The following is a 12,291-nucleotide window of genomic DNA, read 5'->3' on the forward strand; positions in this document are numbered from 1 at the left end:
CCCCAAGCCCTTGCACAGTGACCAGCTAGATGCTGAACTCGGTAGTAGAAGCGTGCTTCTCCTGTTGGGGCTAGCTTCCACTGCTCTTGAGTGCTAGCTACTCACATTGAGGCCAAGGTGAGTAAAGGTATTTTCTCTGCACCTCAGGTGCTTCAGACAACAGAGTATCAAATCTGTCTAGTAGTTTGTTATTATAGTGCTTAAAACTTTATAAATACATAATGTTGATATCAAGTAATTTAGAAAGGTCACTTTTATTTTTGTTTTTTATTTATTTTATGTGTATGAGAACATTATAGCTGTACAGTTGGCCATGAGCCATCATGTATGTGGCTGCTGGGAATTGAACTCATGACCTCTGCTGGCCCCACTCTCTCTACCCCCTTTCTTATTTGAACTTTTTCAGAACTTCAAATAAGCCTGAACAATATGCCAATTATACAGTAGAAATGGAAGAGAAGTTGTAGTTAATGCTATTGTGCAGTAGGCAAGTATTCAGATGCAGCCATTAGAAGCCTCCTGTAGATATTTGATGTTCATGCATGGTCTCTCTGGCTTTCACAGAACAAGCAGAGAGCTGCAGGAGCCTGGTGTTGTTAGCATGTCTCGTATTTCCAGCAAGATCATCAATATGGTGTTCTTTGCTATGATGGTGAGACACTTTGGGTACAGTTCTCAACAGGACAACACACAGACATTAGTTAGTATACTGCGTAGTCTCCTTCCTGGGAATTTAGGCCATCCTGAAACATCTACAGAATACTTTGTTCCTCTCTGCAAATAGAGTTGGTTTCTGGACTCCAACAGTTAGCTTTTGTGTTGCTATTTGTAGTGTGTGTGTGTGTGTGTGTGTGTGTGTGTGTGTGTGTGTGTGTGTGTGTGTGTGTGTGTGTAGTGTTCAGACAGGATTGAGTCAGGGCCCCACACATGCCAGGCAAGCTTTGTACTGATTGGGTCATTTCCCTCATCTGCTTTTTACTCATTGTTTTTCTTTTTAAGTTGCCCAGTGTGGCCTTGAACTCACTTTGGAGCGTAGGTGAGCGTTGAACTTTCAGTCTTGCTGCTTCAGCCTCCCAAGTAGCTAGGCTTACCAGCAAGTCTGGGCCTTTGGGCTTGGCTGTGTATCTTTAGGTACACATGAATGCTGGGACTTTTTGAAGTAGCTTGGGCTGTAGGACAATGATGTGGATGAGGGGCTATTCCAGCTCTTCCTGCACAGGACCAAAGACCCTCATTGCACTTCTGTGTTAGTTACTCTCATTTACTATCTGTCTGTGCATGTCATGTGCATGGGAGTAAGCACACTGCTACTGCAGAGATCAGCCTTTGGACACCATCAGCCTCATTTTTCCTGGGGACCTTTTTGCCATACCTCATTGCTTGTCTTTACCTTTGTGGCAAGCAGTTGCTCACCTGGTATCTTGCCAATGCATGCAAGTTATACATTTTCTTAATTTTGAGGAAATAAAGTTCATAGACAGTTTGCCTTACACTATACAAACATTAACAATCAGGCTAGTCCCTGTGTGTAGCTAAGGGCAGCAGGCCGTTTATACACACTCATATTTCCCAAGTTAATTCTGCAGGAGATTGAAAACTCTGTTACCAGCAAGGGGTCCACAGGGTGAGCTTGTGTGTCAGGGCTAGCTCAAGACTGAGCAGCCTGACTCCATTGGAGCTGGCAGGGCTAGCTCAAGACTGAGCAGCCTGACTCCATTGGAGCTGGCAGGGCTAGCTCAAGACTGAGCAGCCTGACTCCATTGGAGCTGGCAGCACAAGCAGTCGTCAGGGAAGCAAGCCACTACAGGAAAATGTTCTCAGAAACTTACTCTCTGAAAGTGTTCACCAGGGAGGGACTCAGGGAAAGTGACCGTGCTGTATGCAAACAGATTGTCTATATGCAAAGAGAAGTTGCTCCAAACACTCTAGAACTGTTGAAGTCCCTTCTGTCCTTAATGCGTAATACTTCAATACACTGTGTGGCGGGTTAGTAGTGTAGCAAGTCAGAATTGTAGCAGATTTAGGGACTTGACATACCTATCTCTGTCCCGTGATGTAGTGGGTGGGAGTGCCTCTGTCCAGCTCTCTGCATTTCCTTCCTCCTTAAGTAGCTGGACTCAGTACATCTTTATAATCTCTGGAAATCCTTTCAGATGGAGCTCCCCTTAGAAACCCACTCCTAAACCAGGAGCTCCTACCCTCTCAGAGCAGGCAGGAGGAGGCCTGAGGTCTGAGGCCTGGTAGCCTTTTCACTTCTGATCACTAACTAAAGATAATCCTTACCCGAGGGTCTGCATTTCCTCAGTTATCCCACTCACCCTTCAGTGTCCACATCCTAAACCTTCAACCCTATCTCCCCCCACCCACACCACCCCATGCCCTTCATCTCCAAGGTCATGCTGCCGCCTAGTTCATGGAGGTGTGAGATGCTGCAGCCCATAGACACACAGGCTATGCTGCCCTCCATAATGGCTAGAGGGAACCCGCCCCCCCGCCCCCCATGGCACTCACATACCTGCCTTTCCCCTTTCTCTTTCTGTTGTTTCTGTGGGCATCAGAACACGCTGGTACTCTTCTTACCTGCTGGCTTGTCTTTCTTCCTCTATGGCCCTTTACCACTTGAATTTACCCCACCAGATAAGACATTTATTTCGGTACTTGCTGAAACAGTTCTCTCTATGTGGTTTTTGTGCCTCTTCTGTTTAAATTGGCAGGTAAAATTGTAAGTATTATCCTGTATAGCAGGATGCTCTGAAGTATGTAGACATTAGGGGTGACTGAATCCAGCTAATTATGGTGTGCATTGCTCACATGATTTTTGTGGTTGGAATACTTCTGATCCACTTTTAGCAGTTTTCCTTCTCAGTCTATTGTTAACCACAGTCACCTTGTGGCACAGTGAGTCCCCTGCATGCATTTTTCTAGTGTCCTTTGCCCAGTACCTCCAAGCTAGCCCAGGTCCTGACAACCAGGACTTTGCTCTCTGCTTTGTGTGCTTCCTCCCTGGAGTCCACACAAGCCGGGATCAGATGCTCAGAGAGAGGAGGCCCTGCCCTTCCCTGCAGATATCATTCTTTCTGATTGACCTGTCAGAAGCATTGGACTGGGTAAGCATCCTCTCCTGTGGCTTCTTGCTTTCATCTCTGGCCTCCTGGCTCTCCTGGGACCTTGCTGGTCACTACTGACTCTCCACTCTGGTTTCTTTTTCTCTCCCTTCCTCTGTGTGTTGGCCTGTGTTTTGGTCTCGGCTTCGGAGCCTTTCATGTCCCCACTGTTCTTCACTGTGTATCTTCGGTGTGGTGGCATTGAGTATTTAATGTACTTGAAGCTGGGACTCTCCCCTCCCTGCCTGTCCAGCTCCTGCCCAGATTACAAAGAAGATGCCTCAAAGGGTTCTGAAGCTCACACAAAACCATGCTCTGGACCATCATTCCTTCTACAGAGCTTTGCCTTCTGTAACCCCTCCCCCCAAATAAATATTCTGTTCTTCCTGGCAGCTTGACCAGAAACTCCAGCAACAACATTATGTTTATTTATCTTGTGTGAAGTTCAGAGCCCTAGAGGTGGGGCTGCCCTGCCTGTACCATTCCACCTCTCTGCTTTCCTGCTTTGGTCCCCCCCCCCCCCCCCCCCCCCCAGCTGGGTGCTGTGTGGCTTGTACCTGCCTGTTAGGGTTTGGTGTTGCATTTACCTCCTCAGTAGGAAATCAGCTTTGTGGGAGAAAGGACTTTGTTTTGTGGTTATTTTATCTCTAGTTCTGAGGTCAGTGTCTGGCACAAAACAGATAGACAGTAAACATTTTGAATATTGTTGCTAGTTTAATTATTGGAAGTATCTTTTTACTTTTCTGGTACATATCAAACTGATTTTTTGGTGTAAAAAATTAAAACATTTGCTGTGGGGCATTAAGATTTTGTGACAGTTTTTGATATGGCCCATAGTAACTTGCTGGAGGCAGTTCAAATTGGATTTTTCATTTTTTTTGTGTGTGTGTAGGGGGGATGTATATGTGTGCATTCAAGACCGCCTGTGGGCAAACAGGGTTTGTCTTCTCCAAATGGAATGGCTGAGTACAGAGCAGCATTCTTTTGGAAACTTGTATTCTTTTTCTACATTTCTCCTTGATGGGCTTGAACAAGTTAGACCCTCCCTTAGCTCGGCTGTGTGTATCTTTTAACACATACTTCCCAGTGGCTCAACAGTGTCCATGACTCAACAGGGTCAGGCTTGTGACCCTGAAGGGCTTGCTGCATTGTTCAGGAGCATGTGGAAAAGGTCCTCTTGCACACTTGCAGGTTTCTGTGCTGCTGGCCTTGAGGCTCCGTGAACCCCATGTTCCCACTGCTCCTCCTAAGGGAGGCCTAGGCACTCTTGTCTTCTCCTGTAGACAGGTGGATAGCTAGCATACAGCAGTGAGAGTCTGTCTGCCAAACAGTCTGTTCTTCCCTTCATTTAAAAACAATCTCTATTTGTAAGCCCTTACCAAACAAAGAAATTGAAGTATGCCCATTCAAAGATGGTTTTTGCATCTTAGTTTCCCATTGTGTATTAGGGAAAACGTTTTGAGAGTGGTAAGTTTGTAGTTTTGTTTTGTTTTGCTTTAAGATTTATTTATTTATTATATATAAGTATACTGTGGCAGTCTTCAGACACACCAGAAGAGGGCATCAGGTCTCATTACAAATGGTTTGGTTGCTGGGATTTGAACTCAGGACCTCTGGAAGAGCAGTCAGTGCTCTTAACCGCTGAGCCATCTCTCCAGCCCAAGTTTGTAGTTTTTTGTTGTTTTGTACCCAGTGGCCTTCCTGTAGCTGTTTTGGGTTCTTGGTGTATGCAGTGCAGAGTGTTTCCTGCTTCTCAGATGCTTCAGCAAACTCTCTCCTCATTTCTCCCTCTATCTACAGAACGAGATGGAATGAAGGAGAGGGTTATTTCATCAGATTATCGAGATGACAGGAAAGACAGGGTTTTATGATGGAGAACATGTTCCTCCAGTGTCTAGTGTAGCAGAGTTGGGTGGGGCAGGCCTTCTGTCTTTCCCTTTGCTGGGGCAAGGGGCTTCTGATGCAGCTTCACCTTTAAGACCTGGCCAGTCAGCAGCTGTGCATGACCACACCCTCCCTCTATGCTTCTAACACCTCCATTATCACAGCTGGAAAAGCCTTCCTCTCTATCAAGGGTTGCACTAATAATCTTAACGACACAGCTGACTCAGGGCCCTGTAGTAGGATGCATCATTAGAAGTCTGCAGCAGAAAGCAATGGGGGCATTTCAGACTTTGCTTTTGTGGTGTAGTTTATGATTTTCAGTGTGCCCCAGATACCTGAAGAAAATATCAGGTATTTTGAATGTTTCCTTTTTTCTTTTTCTTTTTTTCCTTTTCTTTTCTTAAAGCTTTTACTTTGAGAGATCATGGAAAATTTAGAGGGATGCATGGAGAAGGTATGATCACAGAATGGAAACAGCACAGAAGCATCAATGCCTGCAGCTAATGCTAGAGCTAGAGTTTGATATGATACAGGGGCTAGAGGAATGGACTTTGCAGTCCTCTCCTTTCTTACCCTCACCTTCCACAGAATCCACACCAGCCTCCTCATAATCCTTCTCTAGGGCAGCTATGCCCTCAAGGGCCTCAGAGGACTCCATGCCCTCACCCACATACCAGTGCACAAAGGCACGCTTGGCATACATCAGATCAAATTTGTGATCTAGACGAACCCAGGCCTCAGCAATGGCTGTGGTGTTGCTCAACATGCACACAGCATTCTGGACCTTGGCCAGATCACCACCAGGTTCCACAGTGGGAGGCTGGTAATTAATGACAACCTTGAAGCCAGTGGGGCACCCACCAGTCCACAAACTGGATGCTGCACTTGGTCTTGATGGTGACAGTGGTAGCATCGACATCTTTGGGAACCCCATCACCATGGTACAGCAGGCAGCAAGCCATGTATTTACCATGGCAAGGGTAACATTTCACTATCTGGTTGGCTGGCTCAAAGCAGGCATTGGTGATCTCTGCTACAGAAAGCTGCTCATGATAGGCTTTCTCAGCAGAAATGACAGGGTCATGAGTGGCCAGTGGGAAGTGCATACTAGGGTAGAGTATCTGGTTGGTCTAGAATTCTCTCAGATCAACATTCAGATTCAATTCATTCATCTGAGGGAAGCAGTGATGGAAGACACAATCTGGCTAATAAGGCGGTTAAGGTTAGTGTAGGTTGGGTGCTCGATACTGAGGTTTCTACGACAGATGTCATAGATGGCCCCATTGTCTACCATGAAAGCACAGTCAGAGTGCTCCAGGTATGGGTGGTGAGGATGGAATTGTAGGGCTCAACCATAGCAGTAGAAACTTGGGGGCTGGGTAAATGGAGAATTCCAGCTTGGACTTCTTTCCATAATCAACAGAAAGCCACCCCATCAGCAGGGAGGTGAACCCAGAGCCAGTTCCCCCGCTAAAGCTGTGGAAGACCAAAAAGCCCTGAAGACCCCTGCACTGGTCAGCCAGCATGAGAATTCTGTATAAGACAAGGCCAATGATCTCCATGCCATGGAGATACAATGGTGTACACTACTATACAATGGTGTAGTGACCACAGCCATAGTTATTGGCAGCATTTTCCTTGCCTTGCTCAGGGTGGAAGAGCTGGTGGTAGGTGCCAGTACGAACTTCAATAACTGTGGGTTCCAGGTCTATGAACACTACCCAGGGCACATGCTTGCCAGCTCCTGTCTCACTGAAGAAGGTGTTGAAGGAGTCATCTCCTCTCCCAATGGTCTTGTCACTTGGCATCTGGCCATCAGGCTAGAAGCCTTGTTCTAGGCAGTAGAACTCCCAGTAGGTATTGCCGATCTGGACACCAGCCTGGCCAATGTGGATGGAGATGCATTCATGCATGATAGCAACAGGTTAGAAGGCGGGGTGATAGAAGCAGACACTGGGTCTTGGTTACTGTTCCTGACAACTAAGAGTTGAGGTAAGTAATACAACGAGGCTTTGAATGTATTCTTAAGCTATACATTTGTCCTTATCTGTGTGTTAACTTCAGGTCACTGCAGCAGGTATAACTCATGGTAAGAGCATGGGAGTGTCTCAGGGTTCCTATCAATGCTTAGTGGGGCCTTGCCTGCTACTGTGGAGCCCCAGTAATCAGGAGAGGTGATGGTAGAGCAGCAAATAAGATGCTTTCCAGCCATGCATCTTCGTGATGGAATAGGGAGATGGTGTTGATTGAAGTGTCTCTCGGAAGGCTTTGAGGATTGAGGGTGTTTATTGGTGAGAGGAGATGTGGTGTCAGCAAGGGTCAGTTCTGTTAGTGGAGGGCATTCTACTCTCTGCGTGGTACTGAACTTCAAAACTCTAGAGTTTCACTAACTAAAGAAGGCCCTTCTTCCTCCCTATACTCCCCCCCCCCCCGATTAAAAAGAAGTGAGACTACCAAAAATTTAAAAGTATTTATTTTTATTTTTTATTTATGAACACCCATGGGGGCCAGAAGAGGGCATCAGACTCCTTGGAGCTTAAGTTTTCAGGCTATTGTAACTTAGCTGATGTGGGTACTGGGAACTGAACTCAGGTCTTCCAAACAAGCAGCAAGCACTCTCACTCACTGAACCCCGACTCCTACCCCAGCTCCGTTGCACCATCCTAACATTGGACCAGTCATTTGGTGGTTGAGACAGCTGGAAATCTAAACCTTGTTTAGGTAAGCTTGAGGTGTGTATATAGGTGTTTTAATTGTACTTCCTTAAACAAAGCAAAAAAAAAAAAATGTCAAAATGCCTCTTTCTCTATACCTATTCATTATCAGTAGTTTTCAAATGGAGACGTCATGGGTGGCAAATGGCTGTTCATGTTTCAGAAGAAAATAGTTATGTTATATAGACTGTCATAGTCAGAGCTAGGGCAGTTTAACTCTGAAAAAATACTTTGTTCTATGCAACATAGAGTGAATTATATTTCTGAAGTAAGGCCTCTGCAGCAGCATGCCCCTCCTGTCACTGAGGGCTCCCAGAAGCCACCTCAGCCTGGGCCACATCCTTGTGGTACAAGCACTGTGTGTCTGTTTCACTCCCTGCCACTGCTTGCATTTGTCACAAGGAGAACTGTACAAGTTGCTCCTCCTTCAGCTTTAGAGATTGACCTTAGGAGACATGCTCCTTTTGTCTGTGTTTACATTTGAGTTCATTGCCAGTACGTACTTAGCTTTAGACAGTCACCAAAGAGTCTATTTACTATTGGAATGCAGAGCTGCATATACCAGTGACTGATCAACTTTGGGTTATAGTTGAATTTTGAATCTACTTTTCTGTTCCTGCTTGCCAGGTGTGAGTTTTGGACCTTTGCTGGAGACTCTGTGGTAGTGAGGAGGAACATGTTTGTGGTTGTGAGGAGAAAACCTGAGTTAAATTAAGGGGAAGTGAGGGCCATTCCTAGACAGTGGGTAAGCAAGTCCCTGGCCCTAGGCTGGTGAAGGAGGCAGTTGTGTGAGACACAGGTGTGGCAAGACAGGTGTGGAGAGGCTGCTGTCCTCTGTGCCCTGCCCTCGTGAGGTCAGTGTCATGTAAGCTGTCCCATCAGGCTAGTAATGGGGTGTGTTCCTTTTAGGGCAATCAGTTGGTTCTGTGTTCTAGGAGTTGTTATTCCTGAGAGTTTTGAAGAAACCCTGAAGAACATAGAAGCTGTGTTTAGAGGATGTTAGAATGTCATCTGGCATGGATATGTCGTCTTAATTACTGTAGAGTCAGGTGGCTTGCAGTGACCTGAGCCTGTGCTTTCTTCTTCAGCAACTAGGAAAGTAAGAAACATTTGGCATCAGTGCACATCACTGCCAGGATCTCACAATATAGCCTGGGCAGGTCTGGAATTTACTAGGTAGCTACCCTCAGATTCATAACTGTAATCATGAGCTTTTCCACCAATGCCCCAGTTCCTGAAATCATGACTCTGGGACTTATTATTTATGAATAAATGTCTAGGCCACAGGTGTGTTTCCTGACTAGCTTGTAACTTAATTAACCTGTTCATTGTGTTCTGTGAGTGCCACATGGCTGATTACCTTGCCTCAATCTCATGCAACCGTCTTCCTCAGAGTTGGGGCAAATGCCTTCCCACCTCTGACTTTACCCCACCATTCCTTTCTCCCACCTCCCATCCCCCGCTTGCTAATAGGCTGTCAGCTTTGCATCGTCAGGTGATGCTTCCACACAGTACATAAGGGATTTTCTCCCCATTTCTCCCTTTTAGTTCAATAAAAGGCTCTTTTGCTTAACAATAATAAATTATAAACAATAGTAACACTTAGGAGAGCTATCAGATAAGGTTAAATTCACAATGTCCAGTCCATATGGATTTGGCAAACTTGGAATAAGTATTCTATTATTCCACCTATCCTGATGGGTTCAGGATTCTGTACCTAAATCAGTTTCTATCATAACTTGAATTGCCAACCTAAGAATATCTTCTTAGACTTCAAAACATTTTCTCAAATCCTAAACAACATTAGCTTTTAGTAAGGCTATGACTCTCTAGTCTTCAGCCCATCAGAGAGAGACCTGAGAGGGAGTAACTATTACCTGAGTATGCAGGAAGTGCAAGCAAGCAGCTTCCAAATCTTAAGGTGACAGAGGGGCCTGCTGCCTGCACAGTTGCCAAGGTTCCTCTGGAACATTGGAGCTTCTGTCTTTGGCCTTCTTGCCCAGAATATCTGACAGGCTTTTCTGTGAAGCAGGAATATTGAAGGGCTTGTCTACTTTTTCCCTGCAAGGTTCAGGAGTCAACTTACCTGAGTCTTGCTTGTCCAGTTTGGACAACATTCTGTCAGCAGTTGAAGCAAACTCCAGAAGGCGGTTCATCAGTACTCATCATCCTTTTCTGCAGTAGAATGCGGTTCTGCCAGGAACAGACCTGACTCATTGTCAAAAAAGGCCTTTCATTAGTAAAACGTCTTTAAATTTGTAGGTCTCTGAGGTTTTTGAAGACCATCTGTCTATCTCTAGCATATCTGAATTGTTTGTTTCTTGCTGTTTATTCTTAGTTCAACCTGGGAAGCATATTTCTGTAATTAATTAAGCTAGTACCTATCGTGACCATAAGTTTGATTAACTACTAACTTGCATTTTAAAATTATCCTACACCATGTGTAATGACAGCTTTCAGAAGGACTAAAACATAACATTGCATTTTAAGAAATTACCTAAGTACAATACTTTAAGCAAGAGTTGAAACATACATAGAATGTTGTAACAACATATAACATTAATCTGTATCAATATACAAAGTCCATACCAAGTGTAAAATTATTGGCTTGTTAATGTTCTTTGGTCTAAAAATAGATTCAGTAATCTACCCTTTTTTCCTGTCATCCCTATATCTCCCTTTTTTCTCTTCATCTCTTCTTCCCCCTTCCTTCCTAATACTAGATAGGAAAGAAAGAAGGATAGAGGAAAGAAAAAGAAATCCTTGAATCCAAGTTCCTTATTTTGTATCATCCCTGCCCAAGACCTTTACAACTTGTAACTACCCCCCTTAAACTATGACAAATATCCATCATCCATTGAGTGACCAAAACCTATCCATCTCAGCTCTTGGGAATATGGACATTGCTCTCTTAGAATTATGTCATGCTGTTGGGGAGAGGGGATTGGAGGTCCTAAGAAAATTGACATATTGGGTAGTCTAAGAAAGCTAGCTGTAACATTTGCTGTCGAGTCTTTGCATGCTCAGAAAGTTCCGGGCTTAAATGAAATCCTAACTGGAACAGTCTATGATGCTGGATAATGTAATTTAGAAATTGCCCTAGGTGCAGAGTTTTGAGGAGACAGCATTGCTGTCTTAGGTAGGATCGAGCAGCATGCTGGAATAAACCTGTCTCCATGTCTTAGCATCTCAGCATCCTTTCACCATCCCCAAGGTGAGTCTTGTTTAGGTCTCTTCAAATTCATTGGTGTCTATAAACTTAGAATCTTTTACAAAGTAACATACATTTCTACAATAACATGGATAGTGTGCACAGATCAATTAAAGATGATTTCCTGTTCTCTGTTTAAGCAGGTAAGGCTTCTGTCTTTCTTTATAACTTAGTCTGGATGTATAACCAAACTGTAGTATAATTTTTTATCTATGCCAATTGAAAGGATGGCATAAGTCCTGAGGATGCTGTAGCCAACATAATGTATTGGCTATACGTAGATGAAGTCTGGCTGGAGACATTTTAATGTCTTAGCCGTTCTCATGTTGATCCCATGTAAAGGGATCAACAATACAAGGTACCTGTTTTGTTGTTCTTGATTTCTTTCATGTCTGCAGCCAGGATCTTCAGAGAGTCTTCACCTGTCAAATCCTCATGTCAAAGCTTTGCTTTTCCCGTGGAAACAAGTACAAAACCTCTTACCTAGTGTGACACACTTTCGTCCTTCCATTCTGAAATTAAGACTTCCTTAGTATTAATAGGCTGGTTCAGTGTAGTAGGTTTGCCATAAGCCAGAGTCTCTCAGCAGGTTTTGTTCATTAGTATTCAAAGACTTAAAGTTAATGGAGCACTATGTAATCTACCTCTGGGAGATCCCATCTCTCCCTTCTGTTCTATGAGCATTTCCTTTAAAGTGTTGTTAGATCCACTTACAACTGTTTGATCTGTGGGGTTTTTGAGAAATATCTGTAATATGTTCTATAAATAATGTCTGAAATATTGATGCCTTGTAATGGACACACATGTCAAAGTGTCATCCGCTTCAGTCTGCAAATGTATCTCAGATAGACACCATCTCTAATAAATGTGTAATCTCAGAGTCAGGCTCTTCAGAATTTAAGGCAAAAGCCACTTGGAATTCTGAACATGTATCAATTGTATGATGTATTAACATGTTTCTCCAAAAGTCTATAAAATGAAACCTAATCTACTGTATGACATTGCTCTAAAGTAGCAACATTTAGCAGAATCTGGGTTCATAATTCACAGTATTGCATCTCTATGGGCTGCCATCCTAATTCTTTAAGCCATTGTGGATTTTTCTCATCTATAGTTACTTAGAAGATAATTTAATGGTTTCACATCAGCATTTGTGACCTTTATTGTCACAGTTAGTAGTTATCCTCTTTACATTTTGGAGTGTAATTGTAAATCTAACTGTACTGGATTATAATTTGATAATACTGTATTTCTGTGTTTAATATCTTCTTCTTCTTCTTCTTCTTCTTCTTCTTCTTCTTCTTCTTCTTCTTCTCCTTCTCCTTCTCCTACTCCTTCTCCTTCTCCTCCTCCTCCTCCTCCTCCTCCTCCTCCTCCT

At 44.0% G+C, this 12,291-nt stretch overlaps 1 protein-coding gene and 1 pseudogene across 3 annotated transcripts in view; one reads left to right on the forward strand and one right to left on the reverse strand.

The window, feature by feature from the left end:
• Arid1b (AT-rich interaction domain 1B) overlaps positions 1-12,291 on the forward strand; it is a 350,225-nt gene that overhangs the window by 106,805 nt on the left and 231,129 nt on the right. The gene's annotated exons all lie outside the window — the stretch shown is intronic.
• On the reverse strand, positions 5,474-6,901 carry LOC116077591 (annotated as a pseudogene).

This window comes from Mastomys coucha, unplaced genomic scaffold, assembly GCF_008632895.1.
Source record: "Mastomys coucha isolate ucsf_1 unplaced genomic scaffold, UCSF_Mcou_1 pScaffold5, whole genome shotgun sequence".
NCBI classification, from domain to species: Eukaryota; Metazoa; Chordata; class Mammalia; order Rodentia; family Muridae; genus Mastomys; species Mastomys coucha.